Source organism: Montipora capricornis, chromosome 8, assembly GCF_036669925.1.
Source record: "Montipora capricornis isolate CH-2021 chromosome 8, ASM3666992v2, whole genome shotgun sequence".
Taxonomy (NCBI): domain Eukaryota; kingdom Metazoa; phylum Cnidaria; class Anthozoa; order Scleractinia; family Acroporidae; genus Montipora; species Montipora capricornis.
Window position 1 is genome coordinate 20,529,823 of NC_090890.1, and position 7,500 is coordinate 20,537,322.

At 36.5% G+C, this 7,500-nt stretch overlaps 1 protein-coding gene across 3 annotated transcripts in view; it reads right to left on the minus strand.

Annotated features, from left to right (window-relative positions):
• LOC138060421 (tectonin beta-propeller repeat-containing protein 1-like) overlaps window positions 1-7,500 on the minus strand; it is a 102,045-nt gene that overhangs the window by 78,039 nt on the left and 16,506 nt on the right. The window lies entirely within an intron of this gene.

Genomic DNA, 7,500 nt, shown 5'->3' on the forward strand with positions numbered 1-7,500 from the left:
CCCTTTAACATTATTCCCTAATAACTCTGGGGTATTTAATACTAGATGTTCCTAAAAATCAAACAAAAGGTGGCAAAACTTGAAAAAGGTAGAAATACCGTACTAATGTCTTCTGAGAACCATGATATAAGTTGGTTTGGGTAAAACCAGCTTTATCCTGGACAAAAGTACAAATTGAATTTTTGCTTTATTTCAGTGTTCTTGTGTAGAAAATTGAAGTGCCTTTGATAAAAAATAACCCCTAATCCTTATTAAAGAATCTTTATCCTAGTTTGGGAGCAAACAATCAATTCTACATTTTCCAAATACATGTAATTTTATGCTTAGTACCTCAGAAGTGGGTCTTGAAAAAGTCTCATTTATTCAAATCCTCCAATCCTCTGGTTATTGAAATGAAATGATGAAATGAAAGATTTTTTGACTACAAGGACTACAAGGAAACGTTTGGGCAAATGTTTGTGAGTGATGATGCTTCAGGCTCTTTAAGTATGGCGAAATGTACTCAAGTGACCTTTTGGATCAAAACACATTACAACAGTACCTATGTTCGTTTTCGCCTGCAATTAAGTAAAATTGCTTCAAATAATAATAACTAAGGTTTTCAATAAGCATTTAAGAATAAAAAGTAGTGATATAAAAGAATGACGTTTTGACAGCTCCATGCCATCATTATTTCTCAAATTCAAACAAAAAACTTTACGCGAGTTCATAATATGGTGACATATACGTGTGAAGGTCTCAGAGCATATGATTAATAAGAGAAAATAAAATAAAATTCCAAGAGTGGTGCGCTTGAGCTGTCAAATAAAAAATTCTGCTTTGGAGTGAAGATACGTTATATGATATTAAAATATCATGTTCATTAAATCGCATCTCCTTAATCTCATTGGCAAACTGGAATACATCAGTGATTGTATATTAGTTGACCGAAAGCAGTTTCAGTTTCTCGTCAATCCATTTCACAAGAGCGTAATTATATGTGCCTTGGCAGACAAGATTGGTCGCATCGGCAATTGTTCTTTATGTGTCTTGGGCAGACCACAGTGGTGTGTCAATCTCGAGCCTTTCTGGCAGACTGAATCTGCAACGTATTTAGGAGGAATTTTTGGAACCACGGACTCCAACTGTTTCTTTTTCTAGTAGGGGGTGATAATGTTGTGGTGCTCTACCCCTTGTACTTGGTCTCTCCAAGGATACTGGCTTGAATTTCGTTTCATCATTGATGGACGCTTTACTTAGTAAACGTACATAGTCAGATCTGTCCATGACGACAACGCCTGACCCTTTGTCCGGTTTTGAGATTATGATATCATCCCGTTTCTTCAGTTGGTTGATGGATCTTTGTACTGCTCTAGGCATTATCTAGATGATAATGGGCTAGGACATTTCCGTTCAACATAATAGTTTAATGCAATAGACCGGAGTGTGGCAGCAGCCAATTCTTTCTTGTCGTCACGGATTGTTGGCTCGAGTTGCCAGTTGGCTTGGACCTCCATAGCAGATATCTGACGCTGAGGAATGGCAAACTTGAGAACTCGGCACAGTACAAGTTTCTGGAAAAACGTTAGCTGATGAGATGATATGTTTTAAATATGCTCGTCAACATCCACATCTCTGCGTAACATCCTTGCGATTTTTGAAATATGGCCGTTCATTTATTTTCTGTTACTAATCATAAATTATGCGCTGAGACCTTCACATGTACATTTCACTATATTATGAACTCACCTAACGTTTTCTATTTCAATTTGAGAATCATGGCATGGAGCCGTCAAAACATCATTAAAAGATCACTAAAGGTCAATATTTCCTTATTTTTTGGAGAAAAACTCTTCCTGTGAATTGTGCATGCTTTTTTCACTAATCGCGTTAACTATTGTAATAGTCTCCAATTAATTACTGTAATCTAGTTTGGGCATCAAGTTATGAAACTAGTCTCCGAATAATAGTAATTTTACAAAAACCTGTAATCAGAATAGTGACCAAGTCTGATTAAAAAAAGAAAAAAAGTCTGATTATTGTGCTCATACAGACCCTATTTTTAAGAACCTTAGCTTTCTTAAAATTCATGATATTCATAAGGTACAGCTTGGTCTTTTCATGTTTCAATTTTAAAATTCTGTTCTCCCTAGAAAATTTGAACTCAGTACAAGTTTCTGGAAAAATGTTAGCTGATGAGATGATATGTTTTAAATATGCTCGTCAACATCCACATCTCTGCGTAACATCCTTGCGATTTTTGAAATATGGCCATTCATTTATTTTCTGTTACTAATCATAAATTATGCGCTGAGACCTTCACATGTACATTTCACTATATTATGAACTCACCTAACGTTTTCTATTTCAATTTGAGAATCATGGCATGGAGCCGTCAAAACGTCATTCTTTTATATTGCTGCTTTTTATTCTTAAATGCTTCAAATAAAGTATAGAAAACAAAAAGAAAGCGTTTTTAAGCAATTCCTACTTGTTTTGGCTTTAAAATGGCACTTTACTTGTCTTCTGGGCAGTATAAACTGCAGAATCATGTTGCAAGTCTCTCAACACAACCACCAGAGGAAACCCAACAACGAGGCATTGTTAACTAAAGGTCAATATTTCCTTATTTTTTAGAGAGAAACTCTTCCTGTGAATTGTGCATGCTTTTTTCACTAATCGCGTTAACTATTGTAATAGTCTCCAATTAATTACTGTAATCTAGTTTGGGCATCAAGTTATAAAACTAGTCTCCGAATAATAGTAATTTTACAAAAACCTGTAATCAGAATAGTGACCAAGTCTGATTAAAAAAAGAAAAAAAAGTCTGATTATTGTGCTCATACAGACCCTATTTTTAAGAACCTTAGCTTTCTTAAAATTCATGATATTCATAAGGTACAGCTTGGTCTTTTCATGTTTCAATTTTAAAATTCTGTTCTCCCTAGAAAATTTGAAACTATATTCATGAGAAATAACCAAATCCACAGCTACAACACAAGGCATGCAAAGTCCTTTTGTCTTCCCTTGCGTAGAACAAATATTTGACAGTTCTCTGTTTTTCATCAAGGTCCAAAGCTTTTCAACTCCCTCCCTATTGATATAACTGACTCTGCATCTCTGGCATCCTTCAGAGAAATCTATTCTAGATAAATATTAATTGTACCACAGATAAGAACTTCATATTCGTACCTTTTGTATCTTTGTCATATTAATACCCAAGTTTCATATGAGGGAACCTAAGCCCACAAGCCTTAATGATTTTTATCTGTCATTTAAGTCATTTTTTTCTTCTTTCTGTCATCTGTTTTTAATCTCTAAGTCTATTCATGCAGTGGCTAAAATTTGTTGCATTATGTGGCAAAACTTAGGTTATAGAGCATACAAAGAGAAGATCTGGAATGGAAAAAACTACACTTAGAAATTATACCTATAGATTTAGAAATTTTATTTTCCACGATAGACATATGCTGCTTCCATGTCAAGTTTACATCCAACACTCCCTCAAGAAAGACTGTTTCGTAGATTCGAGCAATGGGTTCCCTGTTGATAATAACAGTTAGAAGAATACCTTTTTTGCCAGGGTTTAAATTCCATAAAATTTGTTTGATTCAAAGACAGTTTGTTTGCTCTGAACCAATTTGACAGTTTTTTTCTAATTCACAATTTAAAAGTTTTGATTGATATATATTTGCATTGGCTGCCTATAAACTATCAAATAGATAATACACGACATTAGATTACGTCAAGTTTATTGTTAACCTCTGTGAACAAACGCCCAACTTTATTTATAAGATCGCTTTTTTGGAGTTCTTATTTGTATGATGTGGGGAAAAGCTTAGGGTGAGTTTTACTTAGAATACAATCTTACAGCACAGAGTCTCGTTATAGCTGGCAATTGTTGGAATGCTGGCCTTGCCTAAGGCATCAGAATAATCTGTACGTTTATGTTTACCAGTTTCAGCGCTTGGACTCCTTCAATTTGACTACTGTCTGTTTTGCTGTTATGTGGTCTCATCGATCAGTAGTCCATTCAGAAGATTACCCCAAGCCGACGACATTGCTGAAGGAAAGGCAAGACCACAACACTGGGGACTACATGCCCAATTAATGTTATGTAAAACACACTAGGCCACAGGAGCATCTTCTATTCAGTTGATTTTCAGTTTTAAATTTTCAGAACCTTCCCTTGAAAGAGCCAAAGATCTTTCAACTGCTCCAAAGTATTTTAGAGTGGACCACTCCAAAGTATTTTAGACATAACTTAGACAACTTGCTAGAGATGCCTACAGACACAGTTAAAAGTCTCAGGAAGCGAAACGACAATTTACAAGCGCAATTCGAAATGCTTAAGAAGGAGTTTAAGAACTTGGAATCTTCCCTTGCTGACAGAGAAGTACAAGCTGCAAGTGAGAGTAATGGCGGCTCGCACAACAACGGCGACATCTAGTTAGTTAAAAGTCTCGAGTTTCTAAGTGCAGGTTACGATTCCCTGTCTGCTTTTCGAAAGGAAGCTAAAGGACAACTTCAAGGTCTTACTACGAAGTTAAACTGTCTAGTGGAACAAGTTGGAGAAATTGCCAAAGCTATCGACGCCATTGACCAGTATAGCTACCAATACAACGTTAAGATAGTTGGGATTCCTCAAGTGAATTCTCGCGAATCTGCTTTGGAAACATCTACTTTATGCGTCAAATTATTTGAAGCAATGGGAGTGGAAATGTCCCTGAAAGATATACCTTTCAGTCACTTAGACAATACTGTACTTCTTTTAACACAGTTTTATACGAATTATCTCATGGACCTTTAAACTATGACACTGAACGTTTAAACAATCTTTTTTATAACCCAACTGATCAATCGAAGTCTTTGGACTTTTATACTAGTAAACTTGATCCAGACGGAAACTTTTCATTTTGTTCTACTTCTAGTAACTATTTTGTTGAAGATGAAATTAATGCTAAAATCTCTACTGAGCATTTCAACCCAAATTTTTCTGTACTTCATTTGAATGCACGTAGTCTAATCAGAAATTTTGTCAAGTTTAAATTCCTACTAGCCTGTCTGCATAAGCCTTTCTCTGCCATCCCGGTATCTGAAACTTGGCTAAGTGATCTATCTGCTGATCAGGTCAATATTCCGGGATACGCTTGTATCTCAAATCACCGTGCTACTAAATCTGGCGGCGGAACAGGTCTTTATTTAAAGGGTAATCTTGATTACAAAATTTGTTCTGACTGTAATGTCTCTGATCCAGATGTCATTGAATCGTTGTTTGCAGAAATTTCAGTCCCCCGTGGGAAGAATATAATAGTAGGCGTCATCTATCGCCCTCCAAATCATCACCTACCCGACTTCATGGAAAAATTCACTGACATCCTCACAAAAATCTCTAGAAGTGACAAGTGCTGTTACTTCACTGGCAACTTTAATTTGAACCTCCTGCGATACGCCGACCACAAACCTACTCAGGAATTTGTTGATTGTCTGTTTTCGTACATGTTTGTTCCTCTGATCGACAGACCAACTCGTATTACTGCACACTCAGCCACTTTAATTGACAACATATTCACAAATCATTTCCCACCTAGAGTTTTAAAAGGCATTGTCGTAAATGACATATCTGATCATCTACCAGTATTTGCTTATGTTTCTGATAACTCTTTCATTCATGGTCATAAGAGAATTGGTAACAGACCCATGAGAAATTTTTCTGCGGCAAATTTAAATGACTTCAAAACTCGCCTCTCTCAAGTCAATTGGAATGGACATTATAATGATAAAGACCCCAATTACCGTATTTACCCGTGTATAAGTCGACCTTTTATGGCCTCAAAAGAAGCGCCAAAAATCGCCCTCGACTTATACATGTACATGGGTCAAAGATTTCGACCCAAGTTCCAGGTAAATAAATTTATTCAAAATTAACATCATTATGTGGTCTTTGGGCATAATGAACGCAGTGGACGAAAGACTTCAAAATGAATGTAAAAGCAATTCCAGTTGAAATGAAAAAGGATTTGTTTTACTTTAAATGTTGAAGATACTCACAAGCACAAATATGAAAGACACTGGAAATTTTCGTTTTCCAAAGGCGGAAAGCTCTAAAAAACATTCTTGTTTCTTCAAATAAAACGCGATCCTTCAGCGGCTTAGTAACCTGGCACAATACCTTGTGTTTGCGTTACAATAAATTCTTGTCCGAATATTCACGGCTCTATAATTCTTGTTTCCCATTGAAACCTCTTAAAGTTAAGAATTGCAAAAGGCTTAATTCTCCATGGATAACTAAATCTTTATTAGTTTCTGTTCGAAAGAAAAACAAGTTGTACAGACAACTGCTGAGATCACCTAACCCAATGAGGGACTTACAGTATAAGTCTTACAGAAACAAACTAACCCATCTCATTAGAATTGCTAAGCGCCATTATTATGACCAAAGATTTGCTTCGTCTAAAAATGACCTAAAGGAGACCTGGAAATTAATCAATGAAGTTATCAACAAGCGTAAATGTAGACCACCTTCTCCTTCATCTTTTAGATCCGATGGTAAGCATTATTACCGATCCTGCAGAAATAGCAAATGGGTTCTGTAATTATTTTACTAACATAGGACCTAAATTAGAAGCAAAAATACCTCCGCTGAACACTTGTTTCTGCTCTTTCCTGAATGGTCAGACCCATGAGTCTCTGGCTTTGAAGCCAATGACTGTTGAAGAGCTGAATGATATCTGTATGTCCTTGATTTGAACACTTGTCTAATTCACTGGTAACGACTTTGGGACAGCCGTCCTTGCAATTTAAAATAGACCGTAGCCGTTGTAGCCGACTTGTTTTGCTAAACATTGAGGAGATAACGCTGTTCACTTTTTTTTTCCTTTATATTTAAGACCTTGTTTTGTTATGAAACATGCCCGTGCAGTCAGATAAAGCAGAAATCACCTTATCAAATGGGAAAATATTCTGCTTCTCCCGGTAACAGTTAAGTCAAGATGGTTATCTTGGTTTTCCGTGTCTTAGGTCTTAACTCTTAGTTATCCAGTGAACTGCTGACTGTACGTGGACTGCGGCAGCTGGAGTTGTTGGGGAATATTGCAGTTTTCCAGCTTTTATTTTTCTGGGTCTTAGGTTTCCGGGTCTTGCATGTAGGTCTGAGGTCTTAGTTTTCCGGACACCCGTCATCCATTCACCGCTTGCGCACGGGATTTGACATGGAAGGACAATCTGGTTCACTGCGACGTTTTCGTCTCATTTTACCCTACTTGGAATAAAGTAATCGTTCACCACATTGGAAAATAGAAATATATGTGCTGAAAGGATGGCACTCCGAAGCCTGAAAGGGACCGTCCTTCTGCCATCTTGAAATTCGAAGTTGAGCTGATTTACAAATAGTTTCTCTATTATCGTAAATTGGTCTTTATCATATAATTATATTTCTTATCATTTCCAGTCAATTTAGAGGGGGTCAGTGTTTTGTCGTAGCCCACAAGGATCACCTCTACCTTTCATAATTTTCTCTTC